This window comes from Halichoerus grypus, chromosome X (genome assembly GCF_964656455.1).
Source record: "Halichoerus grypus chromosome X, mHalGry1.hap1.1, whole genome shotgun sequence".
NCBI classification, from domain to species: domain Eukaryota; kingdom Metazoa; phylum Chordata; class Mammalia; order Carnivora; family Phocidae; genus Halichoerus; species Halichoerus grypus.
This window is the reverse complement of record NC_135727.1, coordinates 43,359,320-43,383,028: the sequence shown is the minus strand read 5'-3', so window position 1 is coordinate 43,383,028 and position 23,709 is coordinate 43,359,320. Positions and strand designations below refer to the sequence as shown.

At 41.2% G+C, this 23,709-nt stretch overlaps 1 protein-coding gene and 1 pseudogene across 2 annotated transcripts in view; both read left to right on the top strand.

The window, feature by feature from the left end:
• Nucleotides 1–1,642: 1,642 nt before the first annotated feature.
• Nucleotides 1,643–23,709, top strand: part of IL1RAPL2 (interleukin 1 receptor accessory protein like 2) — a 1,158,042-nt gene continuing 1,135,975 nt past the window's right edge. For both annotated transcript variants that reach the window (XM_078065458.1, XM_078065459.1), the window contains exon 1: nucleotides 1,643–2,523. The gene's annotated coding sequence lies outside the window, so the exon portion shown is untranslated. The remainder of the gene's footprint in view (nucleotides 2,524–23,709) is intronic.
• LOC118522335 (small ribosomal subunit protein eS6 pseudogene) lies at nucleotides 16,041–16,799 on the top strand (annotated as a pseudogene).

Below are 23,709 nucleotides of genomic sequence, written 5' to 3'. Positions count from 1 at the left end.
AACAAGCAGAAACTGTAGGACGTTTCTCCTGTTTCAAAAATATAGTCCCCTCCCCCTTCCCCTCCTTCCCTGCCGTGCATATAAACAACAAAACCCTGGGAGGGAAACTTGGTGTTGGTTTCCGCTGAAAGGACTGGCATCTCTTGATTCCCCAACTTAACCTCAATTGCAGAAATAATTTTTCAGGGTGGGGTTTTGCGGGATATGATGGTTGAGATGGTCCACAGGGAAAAAAAAGAGTGCAGAGCGCCTGGGTGGCTCAGTCGTTAAGCGTCTGCCTTTGGCTCAGGTCATGATCCCAGGGTCCTGGGATCGAGCCCGGCATCGGGCTCCCTGCTCCGCGGGAAGCCTGCTTCTCCCTCTCCCACTCCCCCTGCTTGTGTTCCCTCTCTCGCTGTGTCTCTCTCTGTCAAATAAATAAATAAAATCTTAAAAAAAAAAAAAAAAAAAGAGTGCATAAACTTGACACGAGAGGTGAGGGAGGGACCGCGACTTTAATTGTACGCAGGCTCGGTCTTTAAAAACCCAGTGGATGATGGGCCGCAGCTAAGTGGCCAAGGAAGTGGGCCGGGAGGGCGCGGGTGTGCGCTGCGCCCCAGGCACAGAGTTCTCGGTTGCTCCCTCTCGGTCCCTGTCTCCGTGTCTGGCTCATTCGTTCTCTGTAGCTAACGCAGAGCAATGGAACAGCCTCAGAAGAACAGCTGGAGAAAGCTCAGAGAAAGACAAATAGGAGCCCAGCTCCGCAGCAAATGCTTGAGCACAGCGCTCAGCTGACCCGTTAAATGAGCAATCCTGTTAAGTGTGTTCATCAGCAAGAAGCCCATGAGCCAAGCGGAACACTCTGGGAGATACCTGTAATAGAAACGGGACTCTTCCTCGGCTGCAATTCAGACCTTGTCGGTTTCTGAGTCGCAGTCCCTCTTCCCTATCACTCTTAAAGAGAGGAGCTCCTGGGCTCTGTGACCTTGGAGAGCATGTGGTCAGGATCATTTCTGGAGAGCCTCAGGCACGCAGCATGAGCAATCACAGCCCAGGTTCTATCTCCAAGCCCCTCCTGGGGTCCCAGAATCCCCCTGCTCACTGTATCATTGTCAGGGCTGGAGAACCCTGAGACTTAGGGATCTCTAACGTGGGAGGGGTGGAAAGGAGTTCTCTCTGGGACTGGGAAGCTCGCATTATGAATACAATTAGCAGGCCTGTGTTTTTAAGACCATTCAGTTCTGGCCTGGGGTGGGGGGAACCAAGCAGGTAAACTCCTGGTTGAGCTAGATACCTATTCAGTGGGTGGAACTGGGGATCAGGATGGCTGAAAAACTTTGCTTAGTGGCTTTCCACGCCTGCACTCAGTTCAGCGCTCGCCGCAATCCTGTATGCCGGCCTGCTCCGGTACGGACACTAGACGGCGCTGCCGGGACGCGCTTTCCTTCTCCCAGGAAAGGTAAGAGGGAAGTGCTTTTTTTTTTTTTTTCAGCCAGGGGATGGGGGACTCGGGGTTGGCAGTCTTTCCCAGTCTCCCTCCCCTCCCCGCGCTCCCAAATCTAAAGGGGTGTGGAAGAGGAGGAGGAGCAGCTGCAACCCTTTTCCGTGACGCGCCTGAACGGTTCTCTCTAATCCCCACCTCCTCCCCGGTGCAATCAGTCAGCCCGGAGGCACCAAACTGTTAGCGACGGAGACGCAGCTCTAGGTGATTTCCACTACCTTCCTACCCCCACTCTAGGCATTATTTTGGAGGCAGCAGCAGCGGTGGCAGGATGTGAGGCGAACCTGGAGCGCACTTCCCGGGCGCTGCTCCCTCTTCGGAGCTGGGGGGGACTGTGTAGGCTTTTGCGCACAGGCTGGAGAGGGTTCCAGGGAAAGCCTGGAGCAGCGAACAGGCGGGAGAGAGGCGAGCAGGCAGAGTTCGCACCTGGCCCTGCGCTGCAGTCTGGGTGGTAGGGCTGCTGCCCTTTAGGGCGTGCGTGCTTCTTGAGAAGAGTGAGAGCCACAGGCTGAGGCACTTGCATCCCTCGGTGTACCATTTGGCCAAGACAAGGTGCGGCTGGAGAACCGCTGCTCCGAAGCAAAGTCGCGAAGGAAGAGGCTGAGAGGCAGGCGACTTAGAAGAGTATGGTCACGGAGCCAAGAGGTGGCACCTGACGGTCTAGCGAAGGGGAAGAGTAATTTAGGAACTCTTTTTAGCCTCTCTCTGTCCAGCTCCCCCTAAAGTCTACGAAAGCTCTGCTGAACTCTAGAAATCTTCCTTGGATTAGGAGAAGTTTCCTAGCATCCTCTTTGGCTAGCCAGGACAGGGAGTGGAGAAAACAGGCGGTGCTGCTCTGTCCGCTGCTCCGGAAGACACCGTTTCCTCCAAGCCGCCTCCAGCTCTGATCACCTCTGGGCAGCCTCTCCTTTCGCGCAGGAAGCTCGAGCCCGCGCACCTTGGAACGCAGCTCTTCATCTCGCCCTGGACCCATTGCCCCAGACATGGAACTGCATGCGTGAGCCCTGCTGGACGTCGCCTGCTGTTGTGCGAGACTCAGACAGGTAATGCCCGTTTGCATAACCGGACAGTTGGCTGGAGAGGAGAGAACGTGCTACGTTCTTAGGTGACAGGAGGGAGCAGGCAGGCTGCGACCCACAGAGGCTCTACCTCTCCTTCAGCCCTGGTCCTCGTTCCTGGAAACACTTGCCAGTTTTCTTTCTCTTCCTTCACCTCTCCCAGAAAGTTTAGGGACCGGAACTTCCAAGGCCAGGGGCTCTTCGACTAGAAGGAGCGCTCGCTGCCTGCCAGGTGCAGGCGAGCTGGTGCGTTGCATTTCTGCGGCCGGATCTTTGTGATCTTTGCAGCTGGTGCGCGGACTCTGTAGCCTGGAAAGCACTTTCCCACTGGGTTCTTCTCTCTGATTCTGCCCACATTTCGGCCTGCAGCCAGGAGAGCAACCCGCGCAGGGAAAGGGCTCAAGGCGACTCCTAGGCGGAGCAGAGAGGGGTTCCCCAGCAATGAGCTCCTGCTCCTGGGGATTCCCAGCGAGCAGGGGACAAGAGAGAGCTCTGGTGATCTGAGACCATCTCTGCCCGCCAGCCTGCCTGCCTTGAAAACCCGAAGGGATCCCAGCTCAGACTTTGGGATGCCCCTTCTCCTCTCCCCACAGGAATCCCTGCTCCCCCTTGAGCCAGTTTCTCAGGTTGAGTGATCCTCTCCCAACCATTGCCCAGGGGAGAGGACCGACCTGCGCTAAGCAGTGCTTCAGACTTTTTGAGAAGGAACCCTGGAGAAGGAGGAGAGGGTGAGGAGGGACAGCCACCCAGTGTGACCTGCCTTGTCGATCTGGGCCTGAGATTGGAGCAACAAACTTGATTTGACTTACTATCAGACATCTAAGAAAAATGCTTTGGCAAAGAAACCTGGCAAAGGAAGTGTGTGTTATAATAATTCTCCGTTCTAGGGATTTCTCCTGGTTCCTGCAGCCACTCCCCTCCCCATCTCTGGGACCCAGGGGCCCAGGAGGGAAACATTAGTAAACAGGTATTTAAGGTTTTCTCTATGCCACCCACAAAAGTTGTGGCTGGGCTGAAGTGCTGGAAAAGTACCTTTCTGCTGAAAGCTACTTTGGGCCCTATCACTGGTGGGGTTTTTTTTGGGGGGGGGGTGTCTTCAGGAATAATTTACCCCCACCAGTACATTCAATCTCACCTTCTGTAGACTTCCAAGAAGAAATCCTTTTCTCTCTTCCTGGCCAGGGGAGCCAAGTTGTGGATTACTGAACAGGTGGCACAGCTAGGCATCAGACCCCAGGTAAGGAAGGAGGGAGGAAGGAAAGGACATGTCCCCGAGGTTTTGCAAGTTCAGCAGGCATGTACTGCTTAAGAAGGCTACCTCCATTACAGGCCCCCCCCCCCCCCCGGGAAGGAAGGAGTTAAGTGTCCAGAACAGGTGTGGGGACTGGGGGCCACTTCCCCACTGACACCCCCTCAGGCTCTCCCTGAGGAGTTGGATGAAGTGTCGTGCCAGCGCAATGCTGCACTACTGGGCTCTTTCCCAATAGGGTAGGAGGCACTTAAGCTTCTGCAGGTCTTGCGCCTCAGAGCACGTGTTTTTTTTTTTGTTTTGTTTTGTTTTGTTTTCAGTGCTCCTTACTTACCCAGACAGGAATTAGGCAACTACCCTTGTGCCTAGGAAGAGTGAAAATCCCAGGTGTATTTCAGCCAGAGGCTTCAGGGGAAATCTCTACCTGCTCCCATTTCACCCTCTCTACCCCTACTCCAAGGATTAACCCTTACTATAGGGCCACTACTATTTGACGGCGCCACGGTGTCTGGACCCGATGGGGTGGCTCCAGCTCTGAGCTGCTGGCTTATCATGTGAGCTCTCCAATTTGGGGGTTGCCTTGGGCTAGACAGCCTGCAATTACCGGTGGAGGAAGCAGATGATTTAAATAGAAAGCATTTACGTGTGGGTAAACTAAAGGCTCCTGGTTCGCCCACTCTAGCTCCAGCTGGCCAGAAGGAGGGGCGAGTGGCACCAAAGCTTCCTCCGTGAGACAGCGGAGCCATGGCTGCTTCTGCTTCTGCCTGATAGTCCAAGGGCAGGCCTTCAGAGCAGTAAGGCTGGGGATTTAAGCGAGGCTTTGCAGTATGGTCTCTGCTGCCCTCACAGATATCTGGGTAGTCCTCACTCAGGTTAAGCAATGGGCCATTTTCAGTTTCTGTGGGACTACTACTGCTAGGACCTCTCTCTGCAGAGGCTAAAGGCACTGATAAGGCATAGGGGATTTAGGGGTTCCCCTGGACTGTGGCTTTTACAGGTAAAGTCAGGTCTGAGTCTTGATTTACACATTCATTTCTTGAGACATGGCTTTTTAATTGAGTAGAACTTTCTTGAGCATCAGTAATTGGTGATAGAGTCCAAACAAGCATATGCTGCTTGCCAGGGTGAATGGATGGTGTGGCTGCCTGGAGAATATCCCAAATTACCCACCTGATACATGTTGCCACAGGTGCAAAGCCACTGAAGTTTTGTTTAGCCTTAGGAAGACATACACCAGAGTCCAGCCTTATAAAGGAGATGAATTTTGAAGTGACTCTTCCAGTTTTGTTTAAAACAATAAACTTCATGTTATCAATCATATTGGGTTGCATAGTTCACTGAAGTGGCTCAGGGCAAAGCATTTGCCATTTGAGAAGGGGAAAAGTGGGGAAAGTGAAATGAATTAAAAAATATGGTTGAAATGATCAAATGCTTTGGTAAAACAGAATTGTGTGTTCACATCTGTCCCTTAAAGGAAGTCATCACTCTGTGTGGTTTGATGGCCTGAGTAGATACTATGACAGGTTGTTGCAGCATGATAAGAATTAAAGGAGAAAAATACATTTTCTCCCTTGTACTTGGCTATTTCTGTAACTATGACAGTACCGATTGCAGCCAGGACTGTTAGAAGAATGTACATGTTACCTTCTTCATTTGAAAAGTACTGTAAGAGGGGAGCCTGGGTGGCTCAGTCGTTAAGTGTCCGCCTTCGGCTCAGGTCATGATCCCAGGGTCCTGGGATCGAGCCCTGCATCGGGCTCCCTGCTCAGCGGGAAGCCTGCTTCTCCCTCTCTCATTCCCCCTGCTTGTGTTCCCTCTCTCACTGTGTCTCTCTCTGTCAAATGAATAAATAAAATCTTAAAAAAAAAAAAAAAAAGAAAAGTACTGTAAGCTCCTTGGTGAAAATGCACCATAACCAAGTGGAAGAAACAAACAAACAAAACATCCGAAGTTTCAACTTTTCTTACCTTACTAAAGGTATGAAGTATAAGGTAAGAAAAATCACCAAACATCAGGGTCTGGGATAATGCGGCTTTTTAGGGCTGGTTTCTATCTGTAGCCAGTAACCCACACCCTTTAACCCCTGAGGTTTATTTCTTGAGCCTACATCAGGAAGCCATGATCAGAGCTAACTTGGTGGAGAAAGAAATAAATGTCGAATGTGCAATGTGTACTTTAATTATCCTGAGATAGGACTTGAGAATAAGCTTCTTATTAAGTTTAGACTTGGAACTGTCAGTGCCAAGAGTTGCCAAAGTAAAACATGCCTGGCCAGTATAAGGCCCAATGCAGAAATGTACTACATGGGTCTATTTGGTCAAAGCTATCACGAATTCAAACTCTGGGCTGGTTCACTTTGAACTGGCTCCCAATGAGATTGGAGGCACTGGAGTGAGTCCATTGTGGGTCAGTTTCTCTTGGGCTTCCCCAGCCACAGACATGACTCCAAATCTTTGATCGAATAACCTAAATATATATTCTCTGTGCCAAGGAGCCAGGCTTTAGCCTTCTTCTTACTTTATTTTCCTCCTTTAATCTGACCTCTTCATGTAGCAGTACCTTGGCTTCCCTCCTGAGTTCTCAAATGCTTACCTGGCTTGCTTTATTCTTCTATCTGGGTGTTTTATTGGCACATAAAATGTATTCAGACACTAATTTGGCACCCCCTTCCCTTCAGTCTCATTCATCTGTGACTCCTGAATACCTCATCCCTCCTGCCTCCTGCATCCTGTCTTTCATTAAATGCCCTGAATTCTGTCTCTGGAATAGCTTTTCTCCTTTACGTTCCTATTGCTACCACTCCCTCTCAAGTCCTCTAGATTCTTTTGTTCTTTTTTTTCTTTTCCTTTACCTATTTTCCCCTTTCCTTTCTTCCCCTCTCCTCTCCTCCCTTCCCCTCCATTCTTGACCTGACCTGCTATAAAAGCCTCTTCTTGTTTTTTTTTTTTTTTTTTTTAAAGATTTTATTTATTTATTTGAGAGAAAGAGAATGAGAGAGAGCACATGAGAGTGGGGAGGGTCAGAGGGAGAAGCAGACTCCCTGCCGAGCAGGGAGCCCGATGCGGGACTCGATCCAGGGACTCGATCCAGGGACTCGATCCAGGGACTCCAGGATCATGACCTGAGCCGAAGGCAGTCGCTTAACCAACTGAGCCACCCAGGCGCCCCTACCTCTTCTTGTTGTTTTTAGTCTGCTCTCCAATTCACTATATCCTGCATATTAGGACTAATCTTTCTGAAGTCCACTTATTTCTTTACTTGAATATTGATACCTAGTGAGTGGCTATTAAGTGGTGTGGATTGTTACTGAATCGGAAAGAATTTCTAATAATTAGAATTGCTTGATACATTAAATACCTTTCTACTCACATGATGATCTAGTTGGACCAGACTGCTTATCATTATCCAACATAACGTTTGTTATCCACACTTTCTACCTCTGCTTATGCCATTCTTTTAACTTGGAGTGTCTTTCTCCTCCTCCACCCTCCTCCTCCTCCCATCTCTACTTCTCTGCCTCTTGAGTATGAACCATATTCAAGAAGTAGTTTAAGTGACACCTCTTTCATGCAGTCCTCCCTAATTTCTCTTTCATGCTCCATAGCCGAAAGAATTTCTCCCTTCTTGGAACTCTCTTGACACTTTGTTAATTCTTCTTTTATGGTACTTACCTTATTCTGAAACCATTATTGCTATTTATCATGTTATCTCCTCTATTAAAGTTTAAACTTCTTGAAGGCTATGTTATCTGTCCCTTATTCTGCAAGAGTGCCATGCATACAGGGGCATCCATTATATATTTAATTGAACTGCCATTGTGATCTCAGGGTTAGCCTTAACATTTAACTGAAAATCTCTGTCTAAATGATAGTTTCAGGTTAAATAGGAAATTGTCAAATCTATTATCTGCCAATAATGCTATGAAATAGTATAATAAGGCAGTGATTTTTTAATAGTCGTGCTCTGTCCAATAAACATGTGGCTGTATAAATTTAAATTGATTACAATTAAATGAAACTAAAAATTTTGTTCCTCAGTCACACTAGCCACATTTCAAGTGCTCAGTAGCCACATGTGGCTAATGATTACCATATTGGAAAGTGCAGCTATAGAACATTTCCATTACGGTAGAAAGTTCTGACGTTATGCAACAATAGTTCTCCATGTTTATTTCCACCTAGAAACAAGTTCACAAAGTCAACGGCTTGTAGGGGTTTATGCAGAGTTATTCATTCTCCAGTGCCATAGTGCTACTACTTTCCTTCCCTCTTAGAACACAAATCAGTTAATAACATTGTAAGAATCACTTTGATTCCCTTTGAGGGAGAAATGAGATATCTACACCACATGAAACACCAAAATTCCAGATGAAATTTTGAAGGATAATTATAAGGACCTCGATCTTCCACATACAAATTGTACTAGAAATAACACTAATTAGGGGTGCCTGGGTGGCTTAGTCAGTTAAGTGTCAGACTCTTGATTTCAGCTCAGTTCACTTCTTGATTTAGGCTCAGGTCATGATCTCAGGGTCCTGGGATTGAGCTCCATGTGGGCTGCCTGCTCAGCGGGGGGTCTGCTTCTTTCCCTCTCCCTCTGCCCCTCCCCCTGCTCATGTGCCTCTCATGTGCTCACTCGCTCTCACTCTCTAAATAAATAAATAAATAAATAAATAAATAAATAAATAATTTCTTTAAAAAAGAAATAACACTAATTAAATACTGTGGTACTTGTGCAGAAGCAGACAGATCAATGTAACAGAACAGTGTCTATTTCTTTGGAAATAGTGGACTATTTCCAAATATACTACGACTTTTAAGATAAAAAGCCATTTCAAACCTATATACTGGGGGAAAAGATGGCTTTTTCAATAAATATTATTAGGACAGGGCTAGTCATTTAAAGGGAAATTTAATAAACCTATATCTATATTCACTATTTAGATCAAAATTAATTCTAGCTGGATTAAATATTTAAATGAAACAACTATAAAGGTACTAGAAATATTTGATATTTTAAAATATATATTTAGTTATAATTTAATATATTTATAATATTTTTACAGTTTTGAGATTGAGGAGGATTTTCTAATCATTTTATGAAGACTAAAGATTTAAAGAAAAAGATTAATAAATTTTACCTTCAAAAAATCTGTACGGCAAAAAAATACAAACAAACTAGGAAAAAAAATCTGTGACCTATAACAGAGGGCAGAAATTCTTAATATATAAATAACTCCTATACATCAATTAAAAAATAAATGTCTTAATAGAAAAATGGTGAAAAGTTATGAACAGAATAGTAGTCTGGAATACCAATAGACAAACTCACTTTGCAAATAAAAACTAATAGTTTTTACCTATCAGATTATAAAAGGTTTGAAAGATTAACAAAACATGGTGTTGGCAAGGCTGTGGAGAAATAGATGATTTAATGCTCTATGTAAATTGGTACATTTCCAAAGGTTTATTTGGCAATCTGTTTAAAAATATTGCAATGTACATACCTTCTATGATCTAGCAATTTCACTAGAATTTATCCTAAGAAGATAAATGAAAGTGCTAGAACATATGTACATAAGAATGTTCATTAACCTTTTGTTTATAGTAAAAAAAGTGCTGAAAACAACCTAACTGTCTCTAATAGTGGATTGACTAGGTATATTGAGATATGTCAGTTTAGCCAGTTACTACATACACATTAAAGATAATGTAAATATACATTTATTGATATAAATATATATCCATATATACAATTTAATGGAAAAGATAGTTTACAAAGCAGCATAATTCAATTTCTGTATACATTTCTGTACATGTGCATATAAGCTTATGAAATATATAGAAAATTGTTCACAAAAATGCCAATTATAGGTGGGGGGATTTGGGGTTTTCTTTTAAAAGATGTGCTTTTAATTATTTGTATTTTCAGTGAGAATGATAAAAGCATATGTGATATAATGCATGTAAAATGCTTATCTCAGTATGCAGTACTCAAATACTTAATGGATGGTGGTAGTTGTTTTTATGCTTATATCATTTACAAGAGAAGCTGGTCAAATGCAAATTTCAGAAGGATTCAAGTGTTAAATGTAAAAAAAGGAAAGTATATAATAACTAGAGTAAAATAAATGTGACCTGGAAGGACTTTCTAATAATAAAAATAAAGGAAGAAATAAGAAAAACCAATAGATCATTTTACTTAACATTGAAAATGTATATGTGTAAAATGTATAACAATAATATAAAGATAAATTGGGATAAATAATTGCAATATGTGATATATTAAGGCCTATGTTTACTCCAAAATGTAATTTTCCATCAGCTAACCACCTCCAAATAATAAAGGGTTATTTGAATTCTTATTTTTTATATTACAAATACATACCTAATACAGTTAATACAGTATTTCACATCCCAAATACCTACAGTATTTCTGGTGTTATGGATTGGTGGGGAAGGACCATACTTGCATACAGGTTCAGAATATCCTAGCATGGATTTACCCTGGTCCCTATTTCCCTATAGATTTATACCTGCCCATGCAACTATCTGTACAGGGAACAGTCCTGCCAGATCCAAAAATATAGCTGATTTTCCCCCCTGCAACATTAGTTTTTTATACTCAGAGTCTATGTCACCATTCTGAAAAAAAAAAAAAAAGAAAGAAAGAAAGAAAACTTGTATTAATAATCAGTGAACTTTCATTTAAGGGGATGTTTGTTTATTATTTTTACTATATTATCAAAACTTTATAAGAACATGAATATCCAAAAGATACCGAAATTATATCACTGATTCTTTAAAATGGTAGATTATGGATGAATCAGAAATGTTGTTTCCTCTGTTTTTCATAATTTCTATAATATGGTCACATTCCTTTTTTTCAAATTTTTATTTAAATTCTAGTTAGTTAATATACGGTGCAATGTTGGTTTCAGGAGTACAATTCAGTGATGCATCACGTAGATACAACACGTAGTACACATCATAACAAGTACCCTCCTGTGGCGCCTGGGTGGCTCTGTCAGTTAAGCATCTGCCTTCTGCTCAGGTCATGATCTCAGGGTCCTGGGGTGGAGCCCCATGTCGGGCTCCCTACTCAGCAGGGAGTCTGCTTCTCCCTCTCCCTCTGGCCCTCCCCTCCTTGTTCTCTCTCTCTCTCAAATAAATAAATAAAATCTTTAAAAAAAAAAACAAGTGTCCTCCTTAATACCCACCACCCATCTAGCCCATCCCCTCCCTCCCTTCCTCCCTCCCTCCCTCCATCAGTCCTCAGTTTGTTCTCTATCATTAAGAGTCTCTTATGATTTGTTTCTCTCGCTCTCTTTTTCCTCCTCCCATATGTTCATTTATTTTGTTTCTTGAATTCCACATATGAGTGAGATCATATGGTATTTGTCTTTATCTGACTGACTGATTTTGCTTAGCATATTACACTCTAGCTCCATCCATGTCGTTGCAAATGGCAAGATTTCATTCTTTTTGATGGCCGAGTAATATTCCATTATATGTAAACACACGCACACACACACACACACCCCACTTCTTTATCCATTCATCAGTTGATGGACATTTGGGCCCTTTCCATAATTTGGCTATTGTTGATAATGCTGCTATAAACATCAGGTTGCATGTACCCCTTCGAATCTGTATTTTTGCATCCTTTGGGTAAATACCTAGTAGTGCAATTGCTGGATCATAGGGTAGTTCTATTTTTACCGTTCTGAGGAACCTCCACACTGTTTTTCAGAGTGGCTGCACCAGTTTGCATTCCCACCAATAGTGTAAGAATGTTCCCCTTTCTCAGCTTCCTCACCAACACCTGTTGTTTCTGTGTTGTTAATTTTAGTCATTCTGACAGGTGTGAGGTGGTATCTCATAATGGTTTTGATTTGTATTTCCCTGATGATGAGTGATGTTGAGCATCTTTTCATGTGTCTGTTAGCCATCTGGATGTCTTCTTTGGAAACATGTCTATTCATGTCTTCAGCCCATTTCTTGATTGGATTATTTGTTTTTTGGGTGTTGAGTTTAATAAGTTCTTCATATATAGATTTTGGATACTAACCCTTTATCAGATATGTCATTTGCAAATATCTTCTCCCATTCCATAGGCTGCCTTTCAGTTTTGTTGATTATTTCCTTCACTGTGAAGAAGCTTTTTATCTTGAAGAAGAACCAATAGTTCAATTTTTGCTTTTGTTTCCCTTGCCTCTGTTGACATCTAATAAGTTGCTGAGACTGAGGCCAAAGAGGTTGCTGCCTGTGTTCTCCTCTAGGATTTTGACGGATTCCTGTCTCGCATTTGGGTCTTTCATCCACTTTCAATTTATTTTTGTGTATGGTGTAAGAAAGTGGTCCCGTTTCATTCTTCTGCATGTTGCTGTCCAGTTTTCGAACACCATTTGGTAAAGAGACTGTCTTTTTTCCATTGGATATTCTTTCCTGCTTTGTTGAAGTTTAGTTGACTGTAGTGTTGAGGGTCCATTTCTGGGTTTTCTATTCTGTTCCATTGACCTATGTGTCTGTTTTTGTGCCAATACCATATTGTCTTGATGACTACAGCTTTGTAATATAGCATGATGCCTCCAGCTTTTCTTTTCTTTTTGAGGATTGCTTTGCTATTTGGGGTCTTTTGTGGTTTTATACAAATTTTAGGATTGTTTGTTCTAGCTCTGTGAAAAATGCTGGTGGTATTGTGATAGGGATTGCATTAAATGTGTAGATTGCTTTGGGTAGTATAAACATTTTAACGATGTTTGTTCATTCAGTCCATGAGCATAGAATGTCTTTCCATTTCTTTATATCCTCTTCAATTTCTTTCATCAGTGTTTTATAGTTTTCAGAGTACAGATTGGTTAGGTTTATTACTAGGTATCTTATGGTTTTTGTTTCCTCTTTGTGTCCTCTTCAATTTCTTTCATAAGTGTTTTATAGTTTCCAGAGTACTGATTTGGTTAGGTTTATTACTAGGTATCTTATAGTATTTGGTGTAATTGTAAATCAGATTGATTCCTTGATTTATTTTTCTGCTGCTTCATTATTGGTGTATAGAAATGCAACAGATTTCTGTACATTGATTTTACATCCTGCAGCTTTGCTGAATTCATGTATTAGTTCTAGCAATTTTTTGGTGGAGTCTTTCAGGTTTTCTACATAGAGTATTATGTCATTTGCAGATAGTGAAAGTTTGACTTTTTCTTGCAAATGGATACCTTTTATTTCTTTTTGTTGTCTGATTGCTGAGGCTAAGATTTCCAGTACAATGTTAAATAGTAATGGTGAGGGGCACCTGGGTGGCTCAGTCTTTAAGCGTCTGCCTTCGGCTCAGGTCATGGTCCCAGTGTCCTGGGATCGAGCCCCGCATCGGGCTCCCTCCTCGGTGGGAAGCCTGCTTCTCCCTCGCCCACTCCCCCTGCTTATGTTCCCTCTCTCGCTGTGTCTCTCTCTGTCAAATAAATAAATAAAATCTTTAAAAAAAAATAGTAATGGTGAGAGCAGACATCCCTATCTTGTTCCTGACCATAGAGTAAAAGCTCTCAGTTTTTTCCCATTGAGGATGATTTTAGCTGTGGGTCTTTCGTGTATGGTAAGGGGATGTTTAGAACTAACAGTGGACTCTTCTGGTTCTTGAATAAAACTCAGCATTAACAAGGCCACATCCTCAACTGGGGAAAGAGAGCCTGATCAGTGCCCAGATTACCGTGGACAAAATATCTGCCTTCAGCTTTCTAGGATACAAAAAGTCTATTTCATTGAGGTCTAATCCCATGTTCTTATATATTTAATACCATTTATAATGGGTTGGTTAATTTTTTTTCTCTTTTAACCTTTTAATACTTACTGGAAAAGATGAATTTTTAAACTTTTTTAACATTAATGTGATAAACCTATAAAATTAGGAAGAATAGTTTAATGAACCCCATGTATCTCTGACACAGCTTCAACAATTATTTAATGAATTATTTTGATACTGAGTTTGAACCAAGGATTGTAACCAAAAATCTTATATATATTTATTTGTATATAGCTATTTAAATGGCTGTTCTGGGATAAGAATCCAGCCCATCTAGCTCCAGAACCCATGCATTTAAACATGACACAAAATTGTATATACATATATATGCTAAAGTAATTTAGTCATTTTTCCCTGAATGCTGTTATGAGGTCATTTTTAGTTCTTTTGTGTAGCTTTCAAATTTTCCATATTAGGATATGTTCCTTCTATAATCCCCATAAAAATGCATGATATTACAAATTGAATTAAAGCCTCAGATTGTGCCATGGACATAACCCTTTCAACTCTTATGTTTTATCTTTTTTAAAAAGTGATCTGAGACATTAGTACTATGGTACATATTAATCAAAAGCCCAATTATTATTTGGAGGTGGTACTTGCAGTCTGTTGAGAGAAATATAACTGCATTTTGCAAATGAAAGGAGTAATGGGAACACCCCTGAACCTTTTGCTTTAGAACCTAAAATGTACAGTTTCCAAGTTGAGCCTAGTGAGAAGACTTGTGACCCTTTTGTGATACTACTTCCTTTCCTATCCAGCCTAAACCTTATAGTATGTTCCTCTTGCTAATGTCCTTATCTAATTCTAGATTCATCTTGTCACTAAACCTGTGCAGAAAACCCCTCATTCTTGGATCAATCTAACCACTGATTTCTATGCTCCAACGTCTATGACTGATTAGAGAAAATCATACCTTTGTCAGGACCAATGCCACAACCAGTACATGGTCTATAGCCTCATCTGGGTTCTTCAGAGCTGCTAGGAAGACTTTTTACGTGTACCTATTCAGCTTTATCTACTATAGATTTTCCATGGTAGGTAGCTCTTCCAAATATTCACCACTCATCTCAAACTATATTCCCCATTCAAGCAGATTCTCTCACTTTTTATTTCACTGTTAGACTTGACTTTCTAGCTCTATACTTGCATGTGAGTATGTGTGTGTACGTGTGTGTACGCCTCTCTCTTTCCTTTCCTTCCCACACTCATCTAATTCTTAGGGTTTTGTTCAAAGTAAATAATTCCACTGGATTCTGTGTTTAGGAATTTCACGTCCTTCATTATCCTCATAGGCAGATAGAATAATATTAGTCAGTAAGAAGGACCTCCCCCCATTTTAACCAAAGAGGAAGATGAGCATAGATATACATGGGTCAAAGGTTTGGTGGAAAGAAGTTGAGAGAGCTTTCATCTAACTTCTGTTCTTATTAATCTTCAACTTTTGTTCCATTGTCTGTCCTTTTTTTCCCATTGAACCCTTCTGGGGAAACTCAGCCCTGGATCAATTTAACTGTCCATTGCCTCTACTCTTACACCTGAGGAAAAAAAAAATCACACAGCTGTGTAGACTGGTTTCACTTATAAATTCATGCTCTCACCTCATTTGAACCCTCCATGTTACCTAGATATTCTGTGTTCACTAATGACGTCTTTCCCTCAAGCTCCAAGTTGGCTATTGCAAACTTCCTTTTCAACTACCTCCCACTCACTCAACAGATGACACTATTTGCTACTTTACATAGAAAACAGAAGTCAAATAAAATCTCCCTCAAGCAAAAATGATACAATTATTAACTCCAGGGAAAACAAAAAGTTGTACAAGAAATGAAATGAAATTATAATATACTGTTTAGTTTGGAAGTAAATATTCCTAATAGTGTAAAACTGTGGTGTAGCTATATTTGAAGAATTGAGGGAGGGTAACTGGCCATTATCTTCCATATTAGGAACTCAATAGATAATATATAATATTGTCTAATTAAGAAGTAGAACTATGAGCATATTATTTGTAAACATGGAGAGAAATAGGGGCACCTTGGTGGCTCAGTCAGTTAGGCATCCAACTCTTGATTTTGGCTCAGGTCTTGATCTCAGGGTCATGAGATCAAGCCCTGCGTGGGGCTCTGAGCTCAGCGGGGAGTCTGCTTGAGATTTTCTCTTTGCCCCTCCCCCCACACTCTCTCGCTCTCTCTTTCTCTCTCTCTCTCTCTCTCCAAAAAAATGAATAGGTAAATCTTTAAAAAAATACATGGAGATAAATAACAGAAGAAACAGCTTAAAAAGTTCAAAGTTGTCTTTAAGAAGAAGGACTCAGGAGGAGGGAGCCGAGGACTGCTGTTTTATGTTAATAAGTCTTGTAGTATTATATAACTATTACTTTGAAAAAATAATTTTCAAAAAGTTAAGGTGAACTCTTTTGTGTGGCACCTCGGAGGCAGTAGGCTGCTTTAGGATGAAGCTGAACATCTCTTTCCCAGCTGCTGGCTGCCAGAAACTCATTGAAGTGGACAATGAATGCAAACTTCATACCTTTTATGAGAAGCTATAACCACAGAAGTTGCTGATGATGCTCTGGGTGAAGAATGGAAGGGTTACATGGTCTGAATCAGTGGTGACAATGACAAATAAGGCTTCCTCATAAAACAGGGTGTCTGGTCCCATGGCCATGTCCACCTGCTGCTGAGTCAGGGCCATTCCTGCTACAGATCAAGGAGGACTAGAGAAAGAAAGCAAAAAATCTGTTTGGGGTTGCATTGTGGGTGCCAATATCAGTGTTCTTAACTTGGTCATTGTAAAAAGGGGGGCAAAGGATATTCCTGGAAACATTGATACTACTGTGCCTCATCGCCTGGGGCACAAAAGACCTAGCAGAATCCGCAAACTTTTCAGTCTCTCTAAAGATGATGTCTACCAGTATGTTGTGAGAAGGCCCATAAACAAAGAAGGTAAGAAACCTAGAACCAAAGCACCCAAGATTCTGCATCTTGTTACTCCACATGTCCTCCAACACAAATGTCTGTGCATTGCTCTGAAGAAACAGTATACTAAGAAAAATAAGGAAGAGGCTGCAGAATATGCTGAACTTTGGGCTAAGAGAATGTAGGAGGCCAAAGAAAAATGCCAGGAACAGATTGCCAAGAGAGGGAGGCTGTCCTCTCTGAGAACTTCTACCTCTAAGTCAAAGTCCAAGTCCAAGTCCAGTCAAAAATGACATTTTTCTAAGAGTAACAAATAATATCAGATATCAGAAAAAATAGTTAAGGTGCAGAGAAATGAGCAAGGTATGATTCATGGTAATGGGTTTGCAGTGAGTGTATCTTTTTGATAGGCATATCAATTTTCACTTAGAAAAATTTCCACTACCTTTTACTCATGGCTAAAGCTCACCTATTTTATGATTTCCCTCTGATAGAAAACTTGGCAGAAACTGTTTTCTTTTTTTTTCCTTTTTATACCTTTTTATTTTTATTTTTTTATTTTATTATGTTATGTTAATCCCCATACATTACATCATTAGTTTTTGACGTAGTGTTCCATGATTCATTGTTTGTGCATAACACCCAGTGCTCCATTCAGTACGTGCCCTCTTTAATACCCATCACCAGGCTAACCCATCCCCCCACCCCCCTCCCCTCTAGAACTCTCAGAGAAACAGAAACTGTTTTCTAAAAAGAACTGGCTCCTTTAAATAGATCACAGTGGGTGTACAGAGCAGTTTCAGAACCTTGGATAGGAAATGTCACTACACAACTTCTTTGGCCACCGAAAGCCCATGGTTGGAGACAGTTTTTCAGATAGGCTCTTTTTCAACATTTGGGTCAGGAACCACAGAGACCGTCTTCCTGGGTCTGGTATTCTCTTCTTGGGCCTTATATTTGTTACTTTATACTTTTAGCAAACACTGCCAAAATAGGAGATCCTTTTGTATCTGGTTCACACAGGACCAAACTTAAAAAAAATGATAGCTCTTGAGCATTTAAGGTGTGTCAGACACTGACACTTATAGAGCAAGTCTGTGAGAGAAGTATATATTCACAGGGGAAAGATGGAGATGTAATAAAGAGGGTACCCAAGGTAATGAAAAGTGCTGTATTGGGATTCATAATCTCCGCTCCCTGTTACTCTATCTCTACCATACTCTGTGACCTTGAGTATGTCACTTCCCCATGCTAGTTCTAAATTTCCTCCTCTATAGAATGGGAAGGTTGGACTAAATAATTCTCAAACTTTAAGATGCACTGGAATTACCTGGGGTGCTTGTAACAAAGGCAGCTTCCTGTGGCATCACCCCCAAAAGTTACTGAGTTTCTCTGAAAGTTGGAGGGCCACTGAAATAGATATTTTTAACAAGCTCCTTTGGTGGTTCTGATACATATGGATCTTGAACCACAACTGAATGAATCCTGGACTCCATGCTCTTTTCCAGCTCTAACATTTTATGACATAGTATACAGGTGGCACTGATAAGGATGTGATTGAAAAAGGAAGCAGGGGTTGAAGGAAAGATTTCTCTCATTCATTAATTCACTGAATCAGGAAATATTTAAGTGCCTATTATGTACTGAAGAGCTATTATCTGGTTTTCCTGTATGTGTTTTATTAATTTTTGGTGACTTGGGAAGGAATTGGGAAATAAAAAATGGCATCTTTTAATATCTGGACCAGTGTTTAGTGATGTGCACATTTAGAAACTAATGTAAGAGGTGATAAGATTATTCACAGTAGCTAAAAAGTGAAAATGACCCAAATGTCCATCAACTTATGAATGGATAAACAAATTGTGGTATATACTTATAACGGAATATTATTCATCAATAAAAAAGAATGCAATACTGATACTTTCTACAAAATGGGTGAGATTTGAATACATTATGCTAAGTGAAGGGACCCAGATACAGAATGCCATGTATTATATGTATTATATAATTTCATTTATATGAGGTGCTCAGAATAGGAAAATCAATAGAGAGAGTAACATTAGTGGTTGTCTAGGACTGAGCTTGGGACATGGAGTTGGATCAATTGGGAGTAACTTTTAATTGGTATGGGGATTCTTTTTGGAGTGATAAAAATGTCTAAAATTGATTGATGATTGAATGAATCTGTGAATGTACTAAAAACCATTGACTTGTACACTTGAAATGGTTGAATTTATGGTATGTAACATATCTCAATTATATATATATTTTATATATAATATGAATCTGTAAGATTATTTGTTGCCTGTTCATCAAGTTGGAAGAAAGTATACCAACTCTTAATATGAATGGAAAATCAAACTCATGCTTGTTTTATCAGTCTCTCTTTTATGCACACACATTTTAAATCGCTTTTTGCTCCCCATTTCAGATGGGTTTTAGGGGTCCATCTTGTGGGCTTTAGTTGGATACTCTGAAGCAATTTGTTAGTCAATATTATGTAAATCTTTGTTGCATTTGCTTTAATTAAATTTAAGCATTTTTGTCCATTAACAACCCCCTGCAGCTGGTATGGTTGCTCTTGGCCTTGCCTGCTTTTGTAGTGGTGTAAATAGTGGCAGAATGCATGCCTTGAAAAGAGATATCAAAATAAATAGAATGCCCCTAATGTATTTTTGGGGCATAAGATAGTGTACTTTACATTGAATAAAATATTCTAAGTCTATTCTTAAATTCTCTTTCTTCCCAGGGTACCAATCAATATCCCTACGACCACCTCAGGAAGAGTGTGGGTATTTTTACATTCCATTCTTTATTCTGGAATATAAGTCTTAGTGTCATGGGAGATGACCATTGTTTCTCTATTTTAGAATGTATCAACTCTTAAGATAACGGCATCTCTTTTTCATCTTTGTGTTCCCAGCGATTAGACAGTGTGTGGCACCTATTGAGTTCTTACTGGATGTTTGTATAATGAAAGAATGTCTTCTGTAGTGTTTCTCTTGGGCATCTAGAGAGGCCCTAGCTAGTCTCCTTCATGCAAATAGGATTCTGGGCTTGCCTTTGGATCCCAGTGTTCCTGAAGTGAATATTCAGATTCAGCTCCTTGCTATATAAACACAGGCATGCAGCACATGCATTTTCAAATACCTAAATATTAATCTCATGCCAAAACCTATTAACTAATAGCTGGTCTATAAACCATGTGAAAAGATTAGAAGCATATATGAAAGTGTCCTCCCCATCACAAACCACTGCCGAATAGAGATTGGAATTTAATCTAATTTTGCTCAGTTTCAACTCTCCTATCATTTTTATTAGTCTTCACAGTAAAAGCTATTCAGGGGGCCGCACAACAGTGAAAAGATTGGCTTAGCCAGTTACGTGCCCAGCATTTCTAAATGGCTTAGAACCTTCTTAATAAAGATAATAATTTGAACCTTTTGCTCTTTTTGCTTCTGAAAATTGGAACAATTGGAAATTGGAAGTAAAATCGTATGTCTTGGGATTCATCAGAAATCGAAGCCCAGAAACCCACTTGTTTGGTTTTGGAGAGCACGTGCAAGTTGTTGGTTATATCTGGAGATGCATAATTGAAAACACTTTTGTATAGCACTTTAAAACTTTTATAGCCCTTATATATCGAATATTTCATTTGAGCCTCAGAACAGCCCTTCAAGATAAACCAGAGCATGGTACTAAAATCACAGGGCTCAAAGGCACTTAAAAGCAAGTAGTTTAACTGCCCTGCCCACTTGGCAGGTGCCCAAACTGAGACACATAGAAGGTCACTGATTGGCTCAAGGTGGTACTGGAGGTTTTCCTATGTGAGACATTCACTTTCTAAATGCCTAATGACACTCAGAGGTAGAAAATGTCATTGAAATCACTGTAGTGCTCAAGGTTGGCAGGAAGGATTAGAACCTGGAAGTCCCTGCATTGGGGTCCTAAGCACAGACTTCTCTCTCTCAGTACCTTTTATACACATCAGTTTGACTTTTTCTTATCATTGACTTTACTATAATCCTCTAAATATATATACCTCCTGCAGCCTCCAAAGCAGTTAAACTCCTGTCAGTGGACATAAAATTTCTTGGTCTGACAATCTTACTTTTATGTTGCCTTCAGTATTTCAGTTTGCCTGAGGTGCCATATTGATTAAGCTGCATTCTGGAGAACTAAATATATGTAGAATATTATATGGCTCCCCTACTGAACACAAAACTGTAAATTAATGGATCTCTCCTGTTGACATCATAAAGTATGCAGTCCTGAAGTACAACTGTAATATTCCTTGCAGGACCATGTATTTTACTTGTAATGTCTAAAATGAATGGTTGTTCAAATGTAGAAGCTATGACAAAACACGGATGTTTATATAGGAGGTGACACAGTGGAAGAAGGATTACAGTGAGGACATGTAGAGTGAGAGGCCAAAAGGGCTGGGGGAAGAAAATAATAAAATGGACCAGTGGCAGGGCAACTTTCCACTATGGAGGTCACAGCAAAATTCAATCAATACATCAATCCTGATTATGGTTAGAGTTGATATAAACATGTTTTGCTTTGTTTTTGTATCGGTGTTTTGTGGTTTTCTGCGTCATCAGGTATAACTGAAACCGTGGCAGAAGAGTAGAGCCAGGTAGTTTGGGAGATTAATTAGAAATGCTGCACATCACAAGGCATTTGTAAATGGGGAGGTAGAGGGAGATTCTGATACAAATGGTGCTGAAAGTAGCACAGAATGAACCCTAGTTTGAGAAAAGTGACTAAAGTAGTTATTGGTGCACATATATTTTTCCCTCTTGCTCTTTTGGCTCCTCTCTCCAAATCTCCTCAATAGATTTTTCTGCCTTTAAAATACTCCCCTTCCCCCCACCCTGACCTAAGTTTCAACAAACAAGTTTCCCAGGTCAGTATTTTGAGAGATGCTGCTTAAATTAGTCTAAATTTCCAATGTATCCAGCTCCTCCCAGTTCTTAAGTTATTGCTACTAAACTAAACTGCTGTTGGGACTGTGAAATTTCATCTCTTGCAGTAGCCAGCTACCAGATCACAAAAAAACTCATCTGAACACCCACAAGAATTTTCTTTGGGCTGTAAAGTCAAGCATCTTGGTTATCATGTAAGCATTAATTTTTAATGCTTTAATTTGACCCAAAGCATTTTGTTGTCTGTGATGAGCTTCCCACTTCTTTTCCTTTATAAAAATCTGGAGTCTAAGTCTAAGTATTTCTCCTTTAATTCTAAAAGCAATTTTCTGTGTTTTTCTCTTAAGTAGGACTGAAAACATTTGACTACGAATCTTGTGCACCTCTTCTTTTTTTAGTTGCTGTTCTCTTCACTCATGAGTTAATCCTTCTTAGGTTGTTGAAAAACAGCTCCCCAATTCTGAACACAGTGAAGGGAAGGGCAGCATCCTTTCAGGCTCTATAAGCCTTGCCATGTGAGAGGATCAGAGCACTTTTAAAATGTCCCTGGGGCACCTGGGTGGTGCAGTTGTTTAAGTCTCTGGCTCTTGGTTTCAGCCCAGGTCCTGATCTCAGGGTTGTGAGATCAAGCCCCGCCTTGGGCTCCACACTCAGAGCAGAATCTGCTTAGATTCTCTCTCCCTCTCCATCTGCTCCTCCCACTTCTTTAAAAAAATAAATAAATCTTAAAAAAAATACAATAAAATGTGGTGTCCCTGAAAGGACTTGAAATCAATCTCTAGGGCAGCAATACTCTATTACAGGAATGCACCACTGCAGGATCATCACTTACTAGCTCTGTGATTTTGGGCAAGTCACGTCACTTCTGTGAGCCTGCCTCAGTTACTGTCTATGCACAGTGAGGAATAATGGTACTTTCCTCGAAGGGTTGTTGTGGGGATTAAATAGGTAGTACATATAAAGGATTTAGAACTGCAGCTGGTCTTCTAGCATCTCATTAGCAATCTTCTATTATGACCACCACAGATGCCCAGGCCTATCCCCAGAAGAGATTTTGACTCAGTAGGCCTGGAGCTGTGGCACAGACATGTGAATTTTAACAAAGGTTCTTGGGGATTCTGATGGCCATCTATTAAGAACTGCTATAGGCAGTGATTCTAAAACTTTAATGTGTATTAAAATCACCTGGGGGAAGGAAACTTATAAAATGAAACTCTAAGCCCCACCTCTAGAAATTGTGCTACTACTCTAGATCTGGTGGGAGGGCCCAGGAATGTGCAATTTAATTAGAACTCTAGGTGATTTGAATGCAGGTGGTCTGTAAGAGCACCCTTTGGGAAACATTGCTATAGAGGAATCATATTAGCACCCTGTTATGGACTGAATGTTTGTGTCTCCTTCCCACCCAATTCATAAGTTGAAACCCTAACCCCCAGTGTGATGGTAATGGGAGGTGGGGACTTTGGGAGGTAATTAGGTTTAGATGATTTCTAAGGGTAGTGTTAGGGGCCCCATGATGGGATTAGTGCCCTTATGAGAAGGGATAGAAAGACAAGAGCTTTAGTGAGTGCATACACACACTCTCTCTCTCACTCTCTTCACCATGCGAGGACACAGGGAAAAAGCCACTGTCCGTAAGCCAAGAAGAGGACACTCTCACAGGAAACCTAATCTGCTGGCACCTTGATTTGGGACTTGTCAGCCTCTAGTACTCTGATAACTAAATTGCTGTTGTTTAAACCGCCTGGTCTATGGTAGTTTTTAGTAGTAGCCCAAGCCAACTAAGACACATACCCCTTCTTCCCTGCATTTGCCTATAGCAATAATCTTTTAAGATTGCCAAGGTATTGTTTTTAAAAAAATATTTATTTATTTATTTTGTAGGGAGAGAGAGAGAGAGAGAGAGAGAATCTCAAGCAGACTCCCCGCTGAGCATGGAGCCCAACACAGGGCTCCATCCAGGACCCTGAGATCATGACATAAGCTGAAACCAAGAGTAGGTTAACTGACTAAGCCGCCAAGGTGCCCCACCAAAGTAGTATTGAAATGGCCCACACCACACAGATAATGCTGCTGACTCACTTTCAGTGGAACAAAACGCACAAGCTATAAAGTATTTTTTCAGTCATAGGAATTAGCACAGAAATGCACCCTCTAACCAATGGCATGTAATTGTAAGCTGACTGCAGGGGGTGTACTCTGTAGCCATAGATTGAAAAAAGCCAATTAACCATGTTGGAAGAGAATGTCTGACAATAGAAATTATACCTTT